The sequence below is a fragment of the Erpetoichthys calabaricus genome, chromosome 6 (genome assembly GCF_900747795.2).
Source record: "Erpetoichthys calabaricus chromosome 6, fErpCal1.3, whole genome shotgun sequence".
Lineage (NCBI taxonomy): Eukaryota > Metazoa > Chordata > Cladistia > Polypteriformes > Polypteridae > Erpetoichthys > Erpetoichthys calabaricus.
The window spans coordinates 156,814,141-156,827,013 of record NC_041399.2 but is presented as its reverse complement, the minus strand read 5'-3'; the positions used below and the strand labels follow the sequence as shown (position 1 = coordinate 156,827,013).

General features: G+C 39.2%; 1 protein-coding gene across 1 annotated transcript in view; it reads left to right on the top strand.

The window, feature by feature from the left end:
* Window positions 1-12,873, top strand: part of fyco1a (FYVE and coiled-coil domain autophagy adaptor 1a) — a 600,194-nt gene that overhangs the window by 546,362 nt on the left and 40,959 nt on the right. The gene's annotated exons all lie outside the window — the stretch shown is intronic.

Below are 12,873 nucleotides of genomic sequence, written 5' to 3'. Positions count from 1 at the left end.
GCTCAGCTCGGCGTACTGGGCTTTCCCATAGTCCTTTATACTCCCTGACCCAGAAGGGGTTCCTGGCACAACCCACAAGTCCGTATTCCTTCCGGGTCAGGGTAAACAGTCCTTTTCTTTAACCCGGAAGTACACCGTTTCCTCCTGTCCTGGGATTATGACGTACTTCCGGATCATAGGGCATATAAGAGTCCCCGGGTTTCCCTACAGCGACTCCTGGTGGTCCCCAAGGCATCCAGCAGGGCTGCGCATAAAAACTACATAGTCCATGAGTCCCTGCTGGAACTCGGGGCATGTCCATGCTGCAGGGAAAGCTCCACCTGGCGGCCTGGGGGTATTGGCCGGAATGCCAAGCCGGCCACATATCACACACTAATAGATTATTTTTATCTCGACCACATCTTTCCAGGTCGATTGCTATGGCCTCCACTCTCCCCTGATATGACACCCTGTGATTTCTGGTTATGGGGTATGGTGAAGGAGCGTGTGAATTAGCAGGAAAGTTCGTGATATCAATGACCTGAAGGACAGAATACGAACTGTGGCATCATCTATTCCCCGCGAAATGTGTATCCAGACTTTAAATGGTACTGTTGCTCGTTGATTTTTGTGTGTTGAACATGATGGCAAACAGGTTGAGACATTTCTGTAAATCATCTTGCACATATGAAGTACGTTTTGTGAATAAATTGTTTCCGCCATTCAAATGTTAACATAATTTTGACTCACCCTTTATATATATATAAAGGCAAAGCTGTCCCTGATTAAGGGACTTTTGGATTATCTAAAACCAAATTTGCAATACCTTTTATGGCTTGGTCTTTATATATTAAAAATACTTCTCCAAAATCAAAATGTATCAGCTGTACTCTCCCCTTGTCTTCAGTCACCATTGTTGGCACTTTATACAAAATTGCTATGCTGTTCCTTTAAACCACAAATCCTCCTTGCCCATGGTACTCAAGGTGTGCTCCACAACTCAGTTCTTGGACCCATCCTTTTTAATATTCAGTATGTTCTCCTCCATAGCCAGATCACCCACTGCCATAATCTCAGTTTTCACTGTTATGTTGAAGACATTCAAATTTATTTTAGCTCTAAGCCTCTTGACAGAATGCATCTCTTATTTGAGCAAATGGTTAAATGTAAATTTTCACATATTAAATACTGATAAAACCAAAATTTGGATATTTGCCTCAAAATCCATGACTTTCATGTTATTAAAACTTTGTCTTACTAGTGATGGTGCGACTGAAAATCTTTCACATACTGTAATCTTGGTATATTACCAGACTCATCACTTACCTTTCTGCCTCATTTAAGCTCATTTACTAAAATTGCACTTTTCCATCTCTACATCATAGCTCATTTTCGACCTTTTTTAGACAAGGAAAATGGGAAAATAATAGTCCATACTTCTCGACTTGATTATTGTACATTCCTGTTTACTGGTTCTCCAACTAAAACACTCAGTATACTTGAGTTTATTCAAAACTCAGCTACAAAGGTTGTTACCTACACTAAATGTACTCAGCTCATCACTCCTCTTCTGCATCAGTTACATTGGTTACCAATTTCTTTGCGTATACAATACAAACTTCTACTTACCTCCTTCAAAGTTTTGTATGGGCTAGACCCAACTTATCCTGCTGAGCTCCCTCACCATGACAATCCACCATGTGTAGATAGATAGATAGATAGATAGATAGATAGATAGATAGATAGATAGATAGATAGATAGATAGATAGATAGATAGATAGATAGATAGATAGATAGATAGATAGATAGATAGATAGATAGATAGATACTTTATTAATCCCAATGGGATTAATGTACTCATGTTTTCTGGTACTGGACAGTCGGTGGTCCTTCAATCCAAATTATTTACTATATGTATGAGAGGATACCATTCAGTGCCATGGATTCCATTACCACATTGCATTTGAGACTGCTCTTTCAAAACTGAACAAGTAATTTTCTTGTCTTAACTCTTACTTTCTGTAGATTTTGACTTTACTTCTCTACTTTCTAAGTAGTTTTTTTTTTTGGAGACATATTTTATTTTTGATTTGTATTCTGTTATTACTGTGGTGGGCTGGCGCCCTGCCCAGTGTTTGTTTCCTGCCTTGTGCCCTGTGTTGGCTGGAATTGGCTCCAGCAGACCCCCGTGACCCTATAGTTAGGATATAGTGGGTTGGATAATGGATGGATGGATGGTTGGTTGGATGGATGGATTCTGTTATTATTCCTCATTGTTGGTTCTTTGTCTTATTGTCCTCTTGCTAATACTATGTGTAGCAACCTTGGGTTTGAGAAAAGTGCTATATAAAAAAATATTATTACTATTATTGAGATGTTAGAGGTTTTGCTTAATGCTGCTGTGAAAAAGAAAAAAATAGATAAACCCTGTGGACACTGCAGCTGAATGCCCAGCTCTTTTTACTGGTTTTTATCTATCATCACCACACAGGTCACAATAAGACCATATACAAGGCACTTTAAGAAAGGTCTGACATGTGCAACTCACTTGGGTTGTGTTTGCTTGTGCCATCTTTCCATTGCAGGGATGCTAGTGCCCAGCATACTTACAATCTATCATGCCAGGGACAATTTATGGCCACCAATTTGTCAAGGTTAGCACATAGGAGGTAACCACAACCCATAGAGTTTAGGTAAGCGCATGCATGCTTAACACAAACGGTGTCCATACTAGTAATCAAGCTTCGGGTCTTTGGAACTGTTAGGTGGCCGTCATTACCACCATGTCACCACCAACCAAAGGATTAAATTGAAAATGAAAGGAACTTGTAGGCATTGAAACAGCTAGGATCAAACAACATGTTCTTCTAGTAGCAAAAACACTGTGTCATTCTCAAGACTATCATCCAAAGTAATGTCCAATTAACAACTCAAATCAAAACATAAATGGATGATAATACCTACATTTTCAGCAAAGCAGAAAATATTAAAGAAACTGATTGATATTTCCTTTATTAAAAGAACAGCAAAGTATCCACTTTCATAAACATGACAACAATCCTTCCTTTGTATGTTTTGAGCGAAAAGATTTTTACGAAAAAATGTTATTCTGGCAAAGAACAAAACACATTTCAGATTAATCTTGAATACAGCCAAAACATTAGAAAAAGCCAATGCCACAGACTACGCCATGAGTGACTGGCAGCCACAGTTCATTTGGAAGGGACATTTACTTCTGTGCAACAGTCGGCCATCCAAATCAGGCTCCCAGGACGGCCCTAATCCACCTCCACCAGCAAGCCCCAGCACACAGAGCTGAAAGCCTGCCAAGGCCACCCAGTTTGTTTCTGGTGTTAATCCACTGTGAGACAAGACACTTTCACTGTGCAGCAGGCAGTAGCATGTGCAGAAAATTAGAGCAATGGCAAGTCTGTTTGTTCAGGAGGTTGAGACAAAGAAGAGACTGTGACAGTGTGTATTGAATGCATGCTGCCAGTACTACAGTCACCCAAGTAACTCTGCCAAGGGTCAGCAGGTGCTATAATGCATACCATAAACATATTGTTTAATAGACTGGAGTCCTTACCACATCAGGTCCCTGCCATGTGTCAGATGTTAAAACAATTGACAGAAGCAGTTTCAGTAAACGAGTGAGCGGTCAATGTATTAACGTAGGTTATGAGTCTACTTGCGAGCAGTATTTAGAAAAACAATGATTAATTAATTGTCATTTTACATGGCCAAATGTTTTCATAATGATGAAATGTGGATGAGACATTTCAGTAGGGATTTTGTGATGCGACTGCCACCATGTTGATAAGGAAAAAGTACCTAGAGTGCTGGGAGCTTGGCATCACTGTTGCAACTGTATAACGTACACCCTACACTCTTCCTGGTCATCTGAGATTATGGAATGACAAATTTTAAAATTGTAAGTGTGTTTTGTTTAGTGTTTCTCATTTAAAGAAATACTGACTATGAATTGTTTTTATTTTTTTTTATCATTTTTTTTATTTGAAGCAAATAACATTCCACAAAATAAAGTCTAACGTAACAAACCAAAATTTTTGGCAACAAATTTAAGGTTTTGTTCTGGGCTGCTTGACTTTTCAGTTAACAAACTTGCCTTGTCATACTGTAGACTAACTTTTCATCTTCTTCTTTATGCTTAAAACGTAGATCTGATATTTTCCTTAGCAGAACAGAAACCATAGTCAAAATAAATGAAAACACAGATTCTAAAGCCATCTTGTTTTTCTTTCTTTTAGCTAACACTTATTGGGCTATGCACAATGGTGAGGATTATTGTAAGCACCAAAACAATCAGAAAATGGTTGGTAAATGAGAAGCAAAGTCAAAATACAAATAGGGGTCAGGATAGCAGAGGAGCAAAAACTAGAATGAGTAACCAGAATCAAAAGGCAAGACAAAAATTATAAAAAGGTCTTAACCAGAACACAAAATCCTATTGCTAGGAACAACCTGAATATAAATTCTCACACATGCATGTCTGAGGACCACCTTACAGGCTCTGGTCAGGTTTGCAGTACCACCCTGAGGCCAGAGGAGGCACTGTCACATACTGTCTTGTCTCTTAACCTTTACAGCTCAGAGAAGATGGCTCAGGAGACTGACTGACCACACCCCCATCACTCCCATAAGTCCCACCCCTTCCAAGTTGAAGCATATAAAAAAGCCCATCCCAGAAGGAAACATCTTACTTGCAATTTAAACTAGCAGCAGGACAGAGTTCCCAGTTAGACCCCACAAGAAAGAAACACTGCTTAAGTGCCTGATTTATGTTCTAGCGACGCTCCATGTGCCTGCTTATTTCTTTACCTTTTGGTTTACATTTTATGGACTCACAAATAAATGAGGTGGTCTGGCTGGCACCCCAGCTGTCTTTGGGACTCTGCAAATCAGTCTATTCTAGAAAAGCTAACTATCACTATAAAGATGAAAAGTGTTTCCATCCACCGAAGAATAACACATACAGTATAATGATTGTTGATTTATATATAATGTAACTTCCATTGTATCATCAGCCTGATGAACAAGATCATGTGACCTTCAAAAATAGTGCAAAGTAAATAAAAAATTGAAGACATTGAATATTATTGTTTAAATTTCAAAATAAAACATTAAAACAATGTCAGAAATGGATTCTGCATGATTAAAAAACTCGACAGTAGACAAAAATATATGTATAAACAACTGCTAATGCTACAATGCTAAACTCCTTTGCTTTATTTTGTCTCCAAGGCAGTGCACCACCATCTTATAGAGTGACGTCATGACATCAAACATCACATGGCTACCAGTGGGAGTTGCTATCTTAAACAGCATGGCCACGGCCATCAGGAAACACAAAATGTCTTGCAGGGAAGAGTACCATCCAAAATGATGCTGAGATTATTATAAAATTAATAGACAATGTGAAAGCACATACAAGAATCCCAGACGGATCTCGATATGCACAATTGAGGATTCATTAGAGAGAGGACTTGATCCCTCAGTCAGGCTTGTGCAAGTTACCCTGCAAGCATCTGTTTGCTCACTTATACTCTACAATAAACAGGCCTTCAGTTACTCAAGACAAAAATCTTGAGAAGCTCTTTATAACATCGGCTGCAGTTTGTAACTTGTTTGCCTAAGTGAATATGTGAAAACATGCCAGCAGGGATCAAGCGACAGGCAGAGAAACTTCTCTACATGCCTCATATCGAGTGAGAGGATGAAAAACGTGCTTTTAGGAGCTTTTTGAAACAGACAGGCAGCTTGTCTCAAAATGACAGCACTTCAAATGTTCCTGTAAGTTATGAAAATTTTTTTATTGTTCAAGTTATTGCCACAACCTCTTAAGCATCATTTTTATAGAAAAACTATATCAATAAAATATAAGATATATATACAGTTAATTTTAAAAGTTTGCCAGCATAGTGAATAGTGGTCCAGACATTGGTCTTGTCATGTCTTGAATACTGTAAGTCTCTACTAGAAGGAGTACCAGCTTGTGTCACCAAGCTGATGCAGATGATTCAAAAGTCAGCAGCTCACATGGTATTCAACCAGAAAAGGTGGGCACATGTCACTCCTCTTTCAGATCACTACATTGGTTCCTCAAATCTTGATGCTTGCCTACAGAGTAGTCAATGAATCAGTACCCATATGTTTGGAGACACTTGTGAGAGTCCTATGCTCCTTCTTGACCACACAGGCATGCTGATGAACAGCGTCGGCTGATCCCACCTGTGCATGTCATCAAATCTCAACCCAGACTCATTTCTTGTGTAGCTCCTGGCAGGCTGAACAAGCTGCCCACCTCCATTCACAATTCTGACTCAAAGTGCTTAATTCTGACTCATTCTGCTTAAGAGGTGTTTGCAGGCTCTCTTTTTTGGTGAATTTCTGTATAAAATTATATTAGCTATTTTGTAATCTTGTAAGTCGCTTGTAGCTTGTTCTGAGCTCTTTACTTGTGATGATCAGTTTTGTAACGTTGTGCTGTAGCACTTGTTCTCACACTGTATCCCGGACTGTTGCTTACTCAATTATGTGGGCGTCTTTCATAAGTTGGTTTAGATAAAAGCATCTGCAAAGCAAATACATATACTGTAAATGTCCACAGGTCTTTCTCAATACTTTTCCTCCCATGCCACATAGACATGAAGGTGAGGTCCATTTGCCACTGTAAATTTCACTAGTGTGCAAGAGCAATGTCCAAGGTGAACTGCCAAGGGTTACGTCCTGGCTTGTAAACAACAGCTTACTGGATTAAGCTGGTTTAGGAATTTATGTACTGTATTGTAATAATATAAATGCTGCACAGGCGCTCGGTGGTCAACGCTGGTTCCTCACAGCTTCAGAGCTGTCTTTGAATCCCAGCCTGGTCACACTCTATGTGTCTGTGTTCTCTTCATATCTATGTCTATATCATGTTTATGTCTTCATGTCTATGTTTTTTATTCTCTTCGTGTCTACATAGCTTTTTCATTGGTTTTGCTCCCGCATCCCAAAGACATGCAGGTTAAGTTGATAAGTGGCTCCTGAATTTGTCTGTTGTGCCTGACTGTGTCCTTTAATAGGCTGTCATCCCATTCAAGGTGTCACACATGTATGTTGGAGGGCTCATCCGCAGGCTTGCTAAAGGTATGTAATAACCCAGACCCTTCTAGTTCAACCGCCATAAAGAACGGGTGTCCCAGAAGAAGTCGATTTTTGAGGCCAGTGCAAGCCGCAGAACAGAGCACTTTCCCATTGCAAAATATTATAAGAGATTTATGAAAAACCCCGGACCAGGGAACAGAGCAAAGCCGTGCATTTTTTTTCTCCTTTTTTCTTTCATTTTATTTTGTCTGGTGACAAATAAAAGGGACAACTCAGTTGTTGTCCCAAAAATCTTTCAGTTTTAAAATTGTTACACTACCCAACCACAAAGGCCAATTCTTGCCTTGTGCCTGAGTACATGAGCGTGTTCCCTGAGATGGCCCCTGCTCTGCATCCAGTTATGCTTTCGGCTTCAACCTTTTGTTGAAAGAGATTGAAACAGTTTCTGGTTTGAAAGTAAATGAATGCATCTTTAATAACAATGGTCTTCAATATATTATTTTGTTCTGGTTAGCTTTTATCACACCACACTGCACTTAGCTGACTGAACACATGTGCACAAATCTGAAGAGTCAATTGCTGCCAGCTCTTTAGTTCTTTGAAATGAAGTTCCTTTGTGTACATGCTTACTTAGAAAACTACAAAATATTCTAGTGAAAAATAACAACTGTCTTGTTTTGTAAAGAGGAAATCCCCACAAATAACTGAGATGTCAGCTGGCAAGGCTGGATTGCCAGGGCTTACCACAGCATGGCGGGTATGAAGAACTCAGCTTGAGACAAACTGGAGTGACTTACCTCAAGCCCTGCCGTAAGGCCAAGAGTTCCCAAAAGGTTGCCATCCTATCCTTTTATCCACTCCTTGCATGTTATTTTCACAATTTGAAATAATCTTCCTATTTGGGACATACAGGGATACAACAGAGAACGGAACTGCTTTACTTTCAATCGCTTTGATGGCACTCATTCCCCTTATCACATTTACAGTCCCACTTACTGTGTGTGCATCATATGTTTTAATTATAAGGCCCCATATAAGTGGTTTGTTTGGGTCCCTAAATTGGGCTGATGGCCTTTCTGGACTTGGATCTCAATGCTTTGAGCCCAATCCTATCAGGATGGTCTGCAGCCTCTCATGACCTTAAACTGGATCAAATAGGGGGATAGATGGTGTTTTTTACAATGTATAAAATTTAAAAAAGGAATTCCTATTTGCAAGCAACTCTGTCATAAAAGAATAAAAAATAAATACCTAAACCATATGGCAAGCTGCAACAAAAAGAGCTGAATCTCATACAAATAGATTTTTTTTTCTGGAGTGTGAAGCCATGTCTGCCTGGTCAGAATTTACTGAGCAAGTGAAGGGATGCACTAACATGGTGTTGTGTATAAGCCAGGGTCAAAGATCCCAGTGCCAGAAGCAACGAAGCGAACCCAAAACAGCAGTGATCCACCTCCGTATTTGACTGTAGAGCTACTCCTCTTTTCTTTGAAGGCTTCGTTTTTTATGTAAACATAATAATGTGGTCTCACCTGTTCAGGGTAATTCTCTCAGAATGATTTTGGCGTCTTCAAGTGTGTTTTTCTGGGTGTCCTACCATTGAGCCCCCTTTTAATGAGATGGCGGTGCATAGTGTGAGTTAACACTGTTGTACCTTAAGTCTAAAGGTCAGCTTGGATCAGTTTGGTAGGTGATCAATGTTCTTTCTCTAACATTTGTACAATCCCTCACTGCAACCTTTCATTAATTTTTCACCTCTGTCCACATCAGATGAGGTTGGCTACAGTGCCATTGACGGTAAACATCTTGATAATGTTTTGTACAGCAGACATGGAAACATGAAGCTCTATGGAGATGGACCTATAGCTGTGAAGCTGTTTATGCTTTTCTACAATTTGGTTTCACACCTCTTCAGACAATTCTTTACTTTTCTGTCTTTTCCCAATGCTTGGTGTGGTACACACAGGAAGACAAAACACCAAGTCAAATCACCTTTTCTCTACGTAAACTGGTTGAACAGGTAACTTCAAAATTGACAGTACCTGTAACTTGTCACCAAAAGCAGCAGGACTATCTGCTTGAATGTCATACCTTTTTTGGAAAATGTATACATAATATAAGTAATGCACTATTAGGCATTGCAGCAGTACTAATTTGCTGGCCACAACTATAAAAAAAAGATTTCAAAACTGTCCCAATTCTTCCATTCCAGGCACATACACTGAAAACATCAAGAGCGGAAAAAAGAGAAGCCTTGAGTTTTTTTGCTAACTCTTCCCAGAAGTTCTAAGACTAGGAAGAGGATTTATTTATACAGTATGTGAGACAGTTTGTAGCATTGCCACATAAATTTGTATATGGTTTGTTGTTTTGTCTCTCTATATAAAATCCTGTTGCCATTTAAGAATACTGTAGCATAAGATGAGCGGGTTGGATAGAGAGGACCTTTTGGGAGGTAAGGGGCTGTCATTGTGATTACCGGGAGTGCCATGGAAATGGACGCACTATTTAAATAGGGGCACGAAAAGGCAGGAAGAGAAGAAAGAAAAGACAGCCCGAGTTTTTATGGTGGAGGAAAAAGACATGACCCATCTGAGTCCAGGAGAAAGATTGTTTTCAGGGAGCACCACAAGTTCAACGCAGTCTGGGGTGGCCACTTCAAAGATTCCAGATACATTGAGGGAAGTGAACTTTACTGTGAAAGGGATCGGAAGCAGTGTGAGCCGTAAATCTTTTATTCTGGGATTGGCGTGTCTAAGAAACTGAGCTATGGAGAAATAGGAAAATCGAGTAAAAAAGATTAAATCGAATGGACGGTGAGGAATATTCTTAGGTACATAATTTTCTGCCTTTTGTTTATTGTATATATTGGAACAGGGGGAGTTTTGGGGATTGTAGAAAAGGTATTAATTACATTTTGTTTGTTACATCTTTTCTCCTCGTGGTTTTGTAAAAATCGCTTTTATTATTGTAAGTCATCTTTCTGCGCTGTGGGAAGGGGCTGAAGGCAGTTTGAGGTTGACCTGCAATCAGCAGTACAATTTTCACTATAAACTTAGTTGAGCGTAGCGCTTACAATCGTTACAAGTTTGTTCAAAAATATTAAAATTCTGCAATGCTAGTTTCCAGATAGTGGATGTTAAGATGCTCAGAGTATTTTCCGTCTAGATGCTAGTATCAATTTAGTTTATTTTAATAGATTTATAAAGATATGAATTGGACTTGTCTCTCAAACCAGGGGCTTTCATGGCTCCTTTCTCTTTTGGGACATTTACATATATTTTGGGACATTTAATGATAAATTTTGAAGTTTTGAAACCAGCTTCCCTTTTTGGGTCTGTGTAGGCTAAAGCCTACCTGCGGAATTTTAGGTTAACTGCCTTGGGTGAGACTTTTTCTGAGCAGGCTAGGGAGGGCCCTGGTCTGTTTTATTGGTCTTTTAGAGTTCTCACATCAGTTTTGCCATTTTTTGTGCTTCTTATTATAACAGGCCTGGGGAAAGTACTGCAACATACCTCCAGAGAAGAGAAAGACCCATACCGACAAAAGGAGAGGTGCTAAAAAAAGACCTGGAAAGAAGTAGTAGATCCAGTTAGGCATATTGCAAAGCAATCAATGAGCAGCACGAAAGGCGTTATGACTCCCAAAACAGACGCTAAAGAAGATTGAACTTCTGTTTCAGATGAGAGAGGGGTGATAGGAGACTAACAAGATGGCAGAATACATCCTGCATCATAGGGGGCAGCACTTGGTCTCAAGTTGGTTAGAAATAGGACCTTGTTGCCCTTTTAAGACTGAGGCCCAGTAGGACTGGCACAAGGCTAGTCTTGAGCACCATCCGATCAGATAGAGAGATATGCGGCCCTATGAAAACTACTGAAGGTTCAAGGTGCAGTAACCCCAGCAGCCACTAGATGGAGATCTGTCACGCTGTCTCTAAAGGTGTTTTTGTGATCCAGCTTTTATTAATATTAATGGCAATTTAATTTTTTAATATTGGAAACAGTTTTGCATTTTTGATATCTGAGTGACTTTCTTGTAGTAAATTTAGATGTTAAGTAACCAAGACAGAAGATGTACTGGAAGTTTGAGTTTTATTATAAGGAAATAAACATAATATAAATAATTATATAAATAAATATATATATAAATAATAAATAAAGCTTTGGGAGTTTATTGTGAATGATTTACAGTAAGCAAATGTCTTCTGGTGCCTTGTTCAGGATTGCATGTGATGGTTTCAAGATGGCATCTGCTACTTTAAGCTGGATTACACATTTTTTAAAACTGATCGATGGGCTATGCTGGGGTGGCCAAATCTGAACCTGGCAAGCTGCAGTGGCTGCAGGTTTTTGTTCCAACCCAATTACTTAATTAGAAGCCAATCTTCACCAAAAACAGATCTTATTTATTTTGATGGCTTGTTAGTGTTTTAACTCTACCATGTCAGTTCATTCTTAAATCATAGATTGTTTTTTCCTTCCTAATGACACATAAATCACCCAAGTGACCTGAAGACTAAAACAGATAAGTTGTTTTCAGTTCTTCGCTTTCTCTTTGGTTTCCTTCTGAGTACTTAAACCAAAAATCAAATGATGAATACACACGGGTGGAAATGGAGACCAGCTAGAGTTAGAACTACTAGTTTGTTTGACATTTGCATCTTATTGCTAATAAGGAGAAATTAAAACTATGAATACTGCTGTTTAAGACTAAAATAAGGTATTAAGGGATCAAAATTTTAACAAGCGAGACAACTCACATGAAGCCAAAAAATGTAATTTGAGCAAAAGTGCTTCATCAGTAATTGGGTTGGAACAAAATCCTGAAACCACTGTGAACCTCCAGGACTGACGTTGCTCTGCCCTGATTTAAAGGGTCTGAGTCTTAAATAGCAAATAATTGAAATGAAGCTGATTATACTGATTAGTAGAAAATGGTTAGAATGAAAACCTGCAGACACTGTGGCTCTCCAGGATTGGAGTTGGCCACCCCTGCCATATATATATACAGTATATATATATAATCAAATAGATAACTGTGGTAATGCTGTAATATTTTCTAGCTATTCATATTGTTTACCTGCAAAGTCCCACAGAAGCTGTAAACTTTAGCTTTAAGTGTGCCAATTTACAATGGTACGGTGGCCTCACAACAAGGAGGCCAGGGGTTCACTTTCCAGGTCCTCATTCTCCTCATGGAGTTTGCATGTTCTCTCCATGTCCGAGTGGGTTCCCACAGGTGCTCTTATTATCTCCCACAGTCCAAAGACATTCAGATTAATGTCTGTCTGTGTATGCATGTGTGTGTGTGGGTGTGTAGTGTGTATGTGTTCGCCCTGTGATGGAATGGTATTCTATTTTGGGATTGTTCCTGCCTTGCTCGCCATGTTTGCTAGGATAGGTGACCTACTCAGGATATATAGGGATTAGAAAATGGATGGATGTGTCTATTCAGTGGCATATTTCTGATTGTAAACCTGCTTAAATGTGCATTCTATTTATGCTACATACATTGAGTAAAAGGTGGAAAATAAATGAGTTACTTTGGAGTGCCTTTTAAAGTAACTCTACAGATAGCCCAAGTAAATCGCTACATGGATTTTCTGAATCTGTATGATCCATTTGAGTGTCACAATCTGTACAACATTGGATGGTGTGTCAGTTCCTTTTGGGGCCTTACACACACATACTCACTTATAGTAGGCTTGCTTATTACAATAACACACATACACTTCTTTGCAATGTAAGAATAAAACCACACAGACATGGAAAAGATGTTCAAGC